The sequence below is a fragment of the Artemia sp. Qi Xiang Cuo genome, chromosome 20, assembly GCF_049724085.1.
Source record: "Artemia sp. Qi Xiang Cuo chromosome 20, ASM4972408v1, whole genome shotgun sequence".
Lineage (NCBI taxonomy): Eukaryota > Metazoa > Arthropoda > Branchiopoda > Anostraca > Artemiidae > Artemia > Artemia sp. Qi Xiang Cuo.
The window spans coordinates 13,389,183-13,401,201 of NC_142813.1; positions in this window are offsets into that span (position 1 = coordinate 13,389,183).

Genomic DNA, 12,019 nt, shown 5'->3' on the forward strand with positions numbered 1-12,019 from the left:
CTCTTTTCATCACCATCATCATTAGGTACATAACTTTTAGTGTTGATAGGTAGGATCGGATCTAAGCTTTTTGTGTTGAAACTTCAAGAACCAGTCCTGTTACGAAAAATGAATTTTCTATGTTCTTTAAAACGCTAGATTCTATTGCAAATGATGAAGTTATAGGAGGTCATAAAGGGGGAAAAGGATACAGCACTGGACTTTGTGGCTCCTTCCTGTGGCGCTGATTTCCGTTTTGGTCTTTCACCCGGGAATTGCAATGGAGGGGGCAGCCACTTTGTGCTTTCACACACCCTTCCTGTTTACCTTTCCCAGCTTTGTCCAGGGGCCCATATGGAGCTGGGTCAACTCTGGCTAAGCTTGTTGAGTCATGCCACTGACCCTCATTCCAAACCAAATAACAGACACACCAGGAATTGGACCCATATCCCGAAGCCAAACCAAATTTGCTCTTGGGGTTGATCCAGTCTAGGGTCAATTCTACAAAATGCCAGATATTTTGCGTACAAAGAAAAACACTAATGACCCATGCCTTGTCGAATCATACTAGTTTACTATTCTGACTATTAAACACCAAGCTATAATATGGTTTCATTTATTAATCGCAACATAAATAAGTTATAAGTAAATTAAGATAAAGCATGTGTATGTAGGCTAATCTGATATTGCTGTAACTTTGTTTTGAACAATTTCTTGGAATAGGATTAGGCATATAAGCCAATAGTGACGAACACCACACAGCCTTTCCATCCTACGAAATAAAGAAGATGAAGAATTTTCTGAAGACAGTGAATAAATATGATATACAACCTAAGCCAATATTTTGGCTGTGTAACCAACAGCCTTCTTCATGTAAAACACAGCATAAATATTATACAGTATGTAAAATTTGATTCAGAAATGGGATACATCACAGCGCGCGCAAAGGGAAGTTTTACTCAAAATATAACAAGCTTTTGATTAAGACAATTTCTTTTGTTCGTTTTTATTATATTTTGGTGAAGACGGCAGTCTTCAGAAAACTCCTCCCTATCTTCTTATATTTTGCAGGATTATAAGTTGGGTTAATACAATTTTAGTTACACTTTAAGTCTTTTTTTGCTGTCAAAAATATTTTTGTTGCTGTTGTTGAGTGTATTCATGGAATTGAAACCAGAATTTCTATTAGAAAATTAGCCATAATATCAGTTGTTGTTCAAAGTTCAAGCTATCACATGTGTTTTTTTTGTTTATTTTGCTAGATATAAATGTATATAAGCTAATTATATTTGCTTAAATTTAAATAATTTTGATATGAAACGGAAAGTTGCTGTTATCTAGATCTATGTTACACTAATATTGGCAATGAATTCCTCGAAAAGTTGCTTTACTTTTGGTAATTTCTGCGCTCACACGGGCATATGGGGACATGAAAAATGGGTTATACTAATGTTCGTTGTGTTTTTTTTTTTTTTTTTTTTTTTTTTTTTAATCTCTGGTCTCAAAGATGACTGAACTCTTTTCTTATTTACGTTGCTTGTCACTTTTAAATTCAAAGTTGTTTAAGGTGAGAGGAGAGAAAACTTAAAAGGGAGTAGGATTTTTTTTAATTTTTGCGCCTTAAACATTTTCTTGGTGCCTTATCCTGGGCTAAATACGGATTAGAAATTTCTAGCGGAACCAAGGATTTGTAAAATCTCAGCAGATCCAGAAAAATCCGAAACAAGCTTAAAAGAGTCTTGATTTATCAAAATTTGGATTTTAATTGAAGTTCTAAGTTTCTATAAATTCAGTCTGAAATTTCCTGAAAGAGGCATATTTTGCTCCTTTCAAACCATTTTTTGAATTATAAAATAGCTAGGAGTGGGCCACTCTGCAAAACGCATTCTAATGTAAATAACTATGTGTGTTATACCATTTTTGTGTAGGTGGGTCTTTTATTTTTTCCTTAGTATAAAGCAAAAGGAAAAATGAGACGAAATACATACAATTCAAATTTTGTTTAATTTTTTTTAAATTTACTTCACGATTTTTCTGGGTAGAGCCAGATGGCGCAGGTTGTTATTTTTTACTGGAGATTTTCTTGAGTTCCCTCTCTTATTGGTTTCATGTACTGTATGGATAGAAGCTAGATCCCAGAGTTATTGGTCGAGCATGGGACATTTGAATATCCAAAACATATTAAACTACAATCAAGCTGTAATATTCAGATATTTCATGTGCATTTTGAAATTTACCAAAAATTTTGAAATAACCAAAAAATTCACCGACGGCCATAAAAAAAAACACATACTCTCTTCTGAGCATCGGAAAGAATTCTTAATTGATTACACTATGCACAATTGTGTACAATGTATTATTATACAATACCCTTTAGATATCCGTTAAACAATATCACATGATTGTTTTCTGATTAGTGATTGTCTGGGAATTACTAACACTTACTGATTATATAAAGCAAGATGAGTGGTGAACATGGTGCTTTATATCAGGATTAATGCGGAAAGGTGTCATCCGATACCTCACGGGCGAATGCAATACATGAGGTGTTCAGTGGTAAATTAGAAAACTCCATTAAACAAATACAGGAGGAAAGTGGGGAAAAGATAAATCACAATTTTTTAAAAAAATCAGCTAATTGATTTGGGGCTTCTGAACGTCACATTCTCCTATATTTCGTCATTCTCGAATATAGAAATGAAGAATATAGGAATATAGGTCATTCTCGTGACCTATATTCCATATAGGTCAAAAATGGAAAAAATTTCCATATTTCGATGGCTCGGAATTATCTGGAATTCTATAATTTAATCGCAATTCTCCTTTCTCCCCGTGATTTATCTTCTTAGAAAATGAATGCTGTAACGCAAAAAGAACTAGTATGTTTTTTTTTGATTTGATTGATTTTTTACTTGCATCGTTTTTTTTCGTTTTGATACTAATCGAACTCGCTGCTGTTAAACAGCTTGTAATTAGATAACATTTTATGAATGTCCGAAACCTAGCTCCTGACGTTTGGAAAACATTTTAAAAAATGAAACCTGTAGTAGAAGAAACAGAAACAATACCATTATGCAATTGCCCTGAATGTTACCCCCCCCCCCCATTTGGTGCTCTTTTCTAGATTCTTTGTGCTTATAGATGTGAAGAAAACGGATTTCTTTAATTGAAAATAGTAATACAATCAGAGCATCACGAAATATATTTTAAAAGAATGTTACGAAGATATATGAGTCATAGTAAACTCAGATTTAGAGTGTGTAATTTTTGAATGAATAAATAAGTTGTCGTATACATTGCTGTTCTCTATTTACTCATTGTTTAGGATAATACCTGAAAAATCTTTTCTATTTAGTAAGCACATTTTTCGTAAATAGGACGGTTTATGAATGTTCAATGTTAAATTCATACTAGCCAATGTGTCAGACGAGAAGCATAAGAAATGCGTAGCGTATTCTCTTTTTTAGGACTCAACAAAAAAAAGTGATACCCCCCTTTTTTAGTACTTTTTTTTACAAGTTTTTAGTACTTTTAAAAAGCTTCCTTTTGTTCTATTTAAACGGTCTTTGCGTTTCAGGAGTCGTTCTTAAAGAATTGGGACACAATTCAAACTTTAGTGTAAAGAGCGAGGTGTTGAGGAGGGGTCAATCCCCTTCATACACGTAGTAATTTCTGTTCGTTTTAAGTTTTAATGTTGCTCCTTACTTTCAGTTGGAAAAACTTAGTTTTATTTATTTAATTTCTGATCGCTTTTAATTAATGCCAGGAAATCTTGCCCCACCTCCTCAGAGATATCCCCCATCCCATAGAAATATCCTCTAGAAAATTCCATCCCGGTTAAAATTTACCCCGGAAAATTACCCTTAACAACTACATGCGTAAAATTGAGACGGAAAAGAGAAAACAAGACATTTAAATAGGATTTTGTATAGGTTTTGTATTTAAAAAGAATTCCCCCAGTGTATAATTTCACAAACAATTTCACCCTCTGGAAAATTACCTCCCCATAGAGAATTCCCTCGTGGAAAACCCCCAACAAAAAATTCGCCCCCCAACCCAAAAATGTAAACATACTTCATAATAACAAATACTATGTGTAGAAAATGGACAAATTTTATGACTTAAAGACCTTTATCCTGGGGCTGTGGGGGGGGGGTCATGCTATATACAAAGGGAAAGTTATTGGGCCTTTTAACTATGATGAGCGAAATGGCTATCTCAAAATTTTGATCGGACGACTTTGGAAAAAGGGCGGAGGAGGGGGCCAGGTTGTCCTCCAATCTTTTTTGTCACTTGAAAAGGGCACTAGAACTTTTAATTTCCGTCGAATGAGCCTTTCTACGATATTCTAGGACCACTGGGTCAGTATGATAAACAAATAAACACGCATCCGTGATCTTTCTTCTGGCAAAAAATACAAAGGTCCACAATTTTGCAGATAGGACCTTGAAACCAGTACAGCAGGGTTTTCTGATACGCTGAATCTGATGCTGTCATTTTCATTAAGATTCTAATAATTCTACGGGATGTTATCCCTTTTTTGAAAATAAGGCAAATTTTCTGCCTGTCTCAGTCTCGTAGCCTTTAATCGGTAAGACTATACTTAATGAAACTTATATATTTAAAATCAACATAAGGTGTGAGCAAAATGAATGAACTTTTAGAGGTTTTGCGAGTTCAGGGTGCTAGAATAGGCTTTAAAATTAATATTAAGAATACTAAGTCACTAAGCCTAAGTCTCATAAGTGAAGATGAAAAGGGGAAGTTGGGTAATGAAAAGATTGATCAGGTGGACAGCTTCACTTACCTTGGTAGCATTATTAGTAGAGATGGTGGGAGCAGTGAAGATGTCAAAAGTAGAATAGCCATGGCTCAGGGTGTTTTTTTACAGTTAAAAAAAGTTTGGAAGAATAGGAAGATAAGCCTGCAAACCAAGATTAGAATATTAGAAGCTACAGTGATGACAGTGGTCAAATATGGCACTGAAGCATGGGCGCTCCATAAAGCGGATGAAGATTTGCTAGATGTTTTCCACAGAAATTGCTTAAGGATTGTTCTGGGTACCCGGCTGACTGACCGTATTTCAAACAATAGGCTATACGAAAAAGGTTGTTTAATACCGCTCTCTAGGGCTATAATGAAAGAAAGGTTGAGGTGGCTAGGGCAAGTTGTGTGGATGAAGGATGACAGAATGCCAAATATTGTTCTTTTCGGCCAACCATCTAGGGCTAAACGGAAAGCAGGTCGTCCTCGTCTGGGGTGGGAGGCCGTCATAAAGAAAGATTTAAAGGAAATGAGAACTTCATGGGCGGGTGTAAAAAGAGAGGCTTTGAATAGATTGGTATGGAGGAGGAGCGTGCGTAGCTGTGTTGGCCTCAGGCGGCTTGGTGCTGAGGTGAGTTGTTAGTAGTAGTAGTAACAAGCTGATTCTTTTGATATATCTATTGGTATCGAAATTCTGTTTTTTAGAGTTTTGGTTACTATTAAGCCGGGTTGCTCCTTACTTATAGTTCATTACCACGAACAGTTTGATCAATTATATGAATTCCTATGGGTGGAAATGCTGGTCAATTTATACTTTCTCTGAGACATTACAAATACGGCCTTTTGGCGCCCCGGACATACAGTCTTACGGTAAAGTCCAGCATAATCTGGAATATCTAACTTACTATTAGTTGTTCTTGCAACATTGCAGATATGATTTTTGACAATTTGGACACAGGTAGTGTATTTTGACTTAGTTGATCATCGAACTCTACTTTTCCTGAAAGTTTCCAACTATTAAGTGTGTATGGGTAACAGGATTACTCTCCAGCTATTTAATGTAGATGGACAAAAAAGGAAATAAGCATTTTTTGTCTATTTAATTAGGCTAGGCCAGGAACAAGAAGGGTAAAAAATGCATCGACCAAATTTTCAGTTTAAATTAAGATTGAGCAGTACCTGAGCCATCATACTCCTTCAGTACTCAGTTGTATATATTATGAACAAAAATTTGACCGACAGAATAACTCTAGAGAAGGTCTTAAGGTATACCAAATAACTACATTTAAAAGATTAGTGCAATGTCCGAGAACAATAATTGCTGCCGATAACGTAGGAAATGAGGTCAGTAGATGATTTAGTATTGAATCAGGAGTTAAGCAGGGTTGCGTTCTATCCCCATTTACATGGATCATTTTGATGGACTTTGTCCTAAGGAACACGGCAAAGGCTATAAGAGAGCATTGAATCATACGGGAAAGTAAAACCGTCCTAGGGTTAGATCATGCTGACGATTTGAGTATCCTAGGTGAAATCTCTTGCATAATGAATAATTTTTTAGAGGTTTTGAAAGCTCAGGCTGCAAGAATAATTTTTTAAATTAATGTTAAGAAGACCAAGTTCCTAAGGTAGGAATAAGTAAAGATGAAAAGGCGACGTTGGGTAACGAAAAGATCGATCAAGTGGACAGTTTCACTTACTTTGGTAGTATTAAGATTTTAAAAGTAGTAAAGCCAAGGCCTAAAGTGTTTTTTCACAGTTGGAAAAAGTTTAAAAAAATAGAAAGATAAATCTGTGAACCAAGAATAGAGTGTTGGAAGCTAAAGCCATGACAGTTGACAAGTATGGTTTGAAAAAGGGGGCGCTTCGAAAGACGGAGGAGGACTTTCCATAGAAGTTGCGTACGAATTATTTTGGGTACCCGTCTGACTGAGTGTACCGTGAGGTTTTTCACAATCAAACAGTAAGCTGTACTAAAATTTGGTTCTATCCCGCTTTCTAGGGCTATAATGAGAGAAAGGTTGAGATAACTAGGACATATTCAGAGGATGAAGGATGACAGATTGCCAATTATCGTCCATTTCAACCAACCATCTAGGACGAAACGAAAAACCCAAATTGTGTTGGAAGAGGTCGTAAGGAATGATTTACTGGAACTTCTTAGGATGGTTGAAAAAGGGAAGCTTTGAATAGATTAGGATAGAAGTGGAGCGTGGTGCTGTGTTGGTCTCAGGTGGCTTGTTGCTGCAGTGACTGTTAGTATTAATATTAAATTCTACGGACAAAAATAATTTATTACTCTTATCAACCATCTTACCAGATTTACTCTATCTTAAAATAATTTTCCATTTAGCTAAAACATAACATGTTAATTTAGCGTTAGAATTACAAGTTTTAGAACAATTGAGCGTTAGAACAATTTAAACTTTTCATTAGTCTTGCCATACCATTGGAACTAAATAGTTGACATAAATCAATCAAAAATACATTTTCTATCATTTTTCTTTTTTTTCTGGCATAAAGTTTCTGAGTTTCTGGCATACAAAAAACTATCTATATAGTTTCAGCCTTAATTTTGGAATACGTTTAAGGATCGATTCTTACGTTTAACAGGAGAAGTAACAGATTGGTGACCAATTAAACTATTTATGGACCCAGCAGCCGCCAAGACACGAGTCGCCCCACATTTTGCTACACAATCTGTAAGTTTTGAGGGGAGGCGCATTCCGTCACATTAGCCACAGGTTCCCGAGGGGCTAGTTTCATAGTGAAGAAATTTTTAAATCGATTCAACTCAAATTCATTACTCTTTAAGCAGGGATCTCAGTTGCTATGGAGCCAGGCCGTGTTATACCCTCAGAGAACATGGTTCGTCCTTTCCCCTCTTGACGTTCACAGGCCGTCTTTAAATATGAGTTTGGAAGAACAAAATTGCAAGGGAAAGAGATGATCCTTCATGCTAAAACAGAGAATTTTCTTCTCCACCAGCAGGAAGTGATAAACATAACTATGAGGCTCCTGATGTGACATCGTTTGCTGCAGCTTCCAGCTGGAGTTTATTGAAGAGTCACCTTTTTTCTTTTAGTAGCTCTAATCTATGGCTTACTCCATCTAGAAGTATTATTGTCGAAATTATATCCGGCTGAGGAACACTTTTAAAGCGTTTTTTCAGTGAAGAACGACGTTTGTAGGACAGCGAAATAAAACACAATATAAAAGTAAGACTGAGAATATCTTAGTTGAACTAAAAACGACGGATGGGGAAAACGAGCGCAGCTAATTTGACTTGAAGAGCCGAGGTCTTGAAATTCACTTTTCTGTGGTTAATTTTATTTGGTTAAATCTATTTTATTTGGTTAATTTTATTTGGTTAAATTATGTGGTTAAATCTTCCATTTTCTCATTTTCTTCATAGTAGATTTGAAAATAAATTGGCTCATCACAAAAAATCACAGAATCACAGAGAATTATATATTTCGAGGTGATAGAGCTTAGATAAGGCCCCATAAAGAATTTTAGCAGCTAAAAAGAATTTCCGGTTGTTTTAAACCAGGTCTGAATTGGAAATTGTTTTTTTTTTATCTATGGCTCTCTTCTTCTACTCTTTCTACAACCAAATGAAAAACATGCTGTTTCTATTCTCTAGATTTGCCATCTCTGAATCTACCGTAGTTGTACATGGGGATCCAGTGACATTACCACGAAGATTCAAAAAATAAAAGTGTGCCATGATATAGTTGAAATTAAATAGAAGTCAAAGGGCTCATTTGGTGCTATTCACTCCCAGATTGTGATTTCATTACAATAGGAGATTTTTCCTTCTTTTTTTGTGAATAATAATGATTTTTTGAAATAGAAAAAAAAAAAAAAAAAAAAAGGCGGTTCCGTGACATTATAAGTTCGGCTTTTCTCCAAATGAGAAAAGAAAGAATCACAACAAATGTAGTTTGCGAGGTGATAGAGCTTACATAATGCACCAGATAGCTTGTTAACAGCCTTTAAGCCTTTCAACCTTGCTTTAAGACTTATATTTGCGTTGGCAACAAATCTTGATGAAGTAAATAACTTAAAACCAGCGTCAACCCGTGGAGGGTCTAAGCCTTTAACAAATCAATAATAAAAACCGCCACAGATAAAGCCCAGTAGAAGCAGGATACAAACAACTTTTTTCTTACTGTATACCTTGGTTCTATTGAGCAGTACCTCTGTATCCTATTCTACAAGTACCTTTTCTTTATTTTTTTCCTTTGCTAAGAAATAAACTAGGTAAACGACCCAAAATAGCATTTTCTTGTTCTATTTGCCGAAAGGTTACGGGATTTACCATCTGTTTGTTGTTTTTTATTTATATTTGCTTCTCAGAATCTTCTTTATAATGAAATAACTGTAAATATCAATGCTATGCCAAGAAACAACCATAATTTTCAACATGATATCAAAAACAGTCAATCAAAAGATGAAACAGGAGTTTCGATAGAATAGAGCAGAATTTTTTTATTAGTATTTGAGGGTTGACGCGATTCTCCTTGTATTTTTTTTTTTTTTTTTTTTTTTTTTTTTTGATACAAAAAGTGATTGCAGAAGCTTGTTGAAGATGTAAACGAGGAATCCAATGGTCAAACGAAAATATTCTAATAAGATATTTTGTTAATATTTGTGATTATTCCTGAAGTGGATTCTAGCATTTTATATCCGACTTATCCAGCTAAGGTTAACCTCGTTGGATGTAATATGTAAAATATAACAGCAGTTACTAACCCGGCCACATTTTAGCCTAAACGCTTATGGACAACTAACCGAATTACAACAATAATCATGTGTATTCCAATGCAAACATATCTTATTTACAGATCCCTGACGGTCTGCCACTTTTCACCATTACTGTCCCTGTTGTTCTTCGCCTTTAATTTCTTTTTTGAAATAACTGAACTGTTTGCTCACATATGACGCCACTTATCCTCGCTTGTCTTGCGTTTTCTGGTGTTAACGCATAAAAAGGTAATTATCTCCTCATTCGCAGATATCTGGAGAAAACAATATATATGCTCAAAAGTTTAAGCTAAGGGGGGGGGTCCTGGAATCTCCTTCCTCCTTCTTACCAAATATTTAGTAACGCATAATTAAATCACAAATATACTTAGTATGTAAGTTCTCTTTTTAATAGAGCTCCTCAGTTGACTCAGTTGACTGTACCTCAGTACTCAGTACTCCTGAGTACAGCTCTTATAAAATGCCACTGCGTTCTTTTTTTTCACGGATCAGGGATAATAGAAGTTGACTGTCCTTAGTTTTTTTTTGAATAGAATAGATAGGGAAGCTTTGAATAGGCTGGGGTAGAGGAGGAGAATACGTAGCCTCTGGCTCCTACACAAGGCTTCTTGGAGCTTATTCAAAATTAGTCAGTAGTGACTGCTCATCGGCAAGTTTTTGAGGAAGACGGTCATAAAGTTATTTTCATGAGCTCATGTAGCCTGAAAATATTTGTACTAGTATAAACAAGAAAGAGGTTTTTTTTATATATATATATATATATATATATATATATATATATATATATATATATATATATATATTATATATATATATATATATATATATATATATATATATATATATATATATATATATATATATATATATATATATATATATATATATATATATATATATATATATATATATATATATATATATATTATACTGGCACGTTAAGAAATTGAGAGGAGTAGTCAATCCGGAATTGACCCAGTTAAAGATAGGAATGGGGTCACAATTAGCGATAAGGAAAAAAATAAAGAGAGATGGGCCGAACATTTTGAGAATTTGCTTAACCGAGATAGAGTTACAGGAAAAAATACAGAGAAAAATTAAAAAGTTTGTGATACCTTGGATGTGAAGGAAGATTTGTTTTGTGAGGAGGAATTAGCAACAGTACTAAAAGGATTAAAGAATAATAAGGCTCTAGGTGCTGATAGGGTGGTAAATGAGTTTCTTAAATATGGTGGCTCTGAGTTTAGAAATAAGTTACTGAAGATTATGAATATGATTTTCGAAAAAGGGGAAGTACCTAACGAATTTAGGAAAACCTTAATTAAGCCACTTTATAAGAAAGGTGATAAAAGGGAGTGTGGTAATTATTGAGGCATTAGTCTGGTCTCTGTAGGTAGTAAATTACTTAGTAATATGATACTTTTTAGACTGAGAGATGCCGTACACAAAGTTTTAAGAGAAGAGAGTGCGGTTTTAGAAAAGGTAGAGGATGTGTCGACCAAATTTTCCCTCTTAGGCTAATAATTGAGAAGTGCCTGAGTTTTCAAACACATATGGTCCTCAGTTTTATAGATTATGAGTAAGCATTCGATTCTGTTGATAGAAGAGCTTTAGTAAAGGTTTTATCCTAGTATGGTAATACCAGGCAAATACATTAAAGTGATTAGTGCTATGTACGAGAATAACACTGTTGCGGTTAAGGTAGGAAATGAGGTTAGCAGCTGGTTTTGTATTAAATCAGGAGTTAAGCAGGGTTGTGTTCTATATATATATATATATATATATATATATATGTATATATATATATATATATATATATATATATATATATATATATATATATATATATATATATATATATATATATATATATATATATATATATATATATATATATATATATATATATATATATATATATATATATATATATATATATATATATATATATATATATATATATATATATATATATATATATATATATATATATATATATATATATATATATATATATATATATATATATATATATATATATATATATATATTTTAATCCTACGCCAGTTTTTAGGGGTTCCAGGCTACTTTTTTTGGTACAAAAATGTGGAATTTTGCATTTTTCGCCAGAAGAAAGATCACAGATGCGCGTTTTTAGTTTTTTGTTTTTTTTCTTCCCGAGGGGTGATTGCCTCAAATCAGTATTCCTATAAAATCGTAAGAGGACTCATTGGTCCGAAATTAAAAGTTATAGTGCCCTTTTTGAGTAACCGCAAACATTGAGGGCACCTACCCCCCCCCCCTCCCACGCTCCTTTTTTCCCCAATGTCGTATAATCAAAATTATGAGATAGCCATTTTGTTCAGCATAGCTGAAAGCCCAATAACTATGTTTTTGGGGATAATATGACCCCACCCCCACAGCCCATGCGGAAAGGGCTGTGAGTTACTCAATGTACCCATTGTTTACGTATGGTATTTGTTATTGGGGAGTGTAAAGACATTCT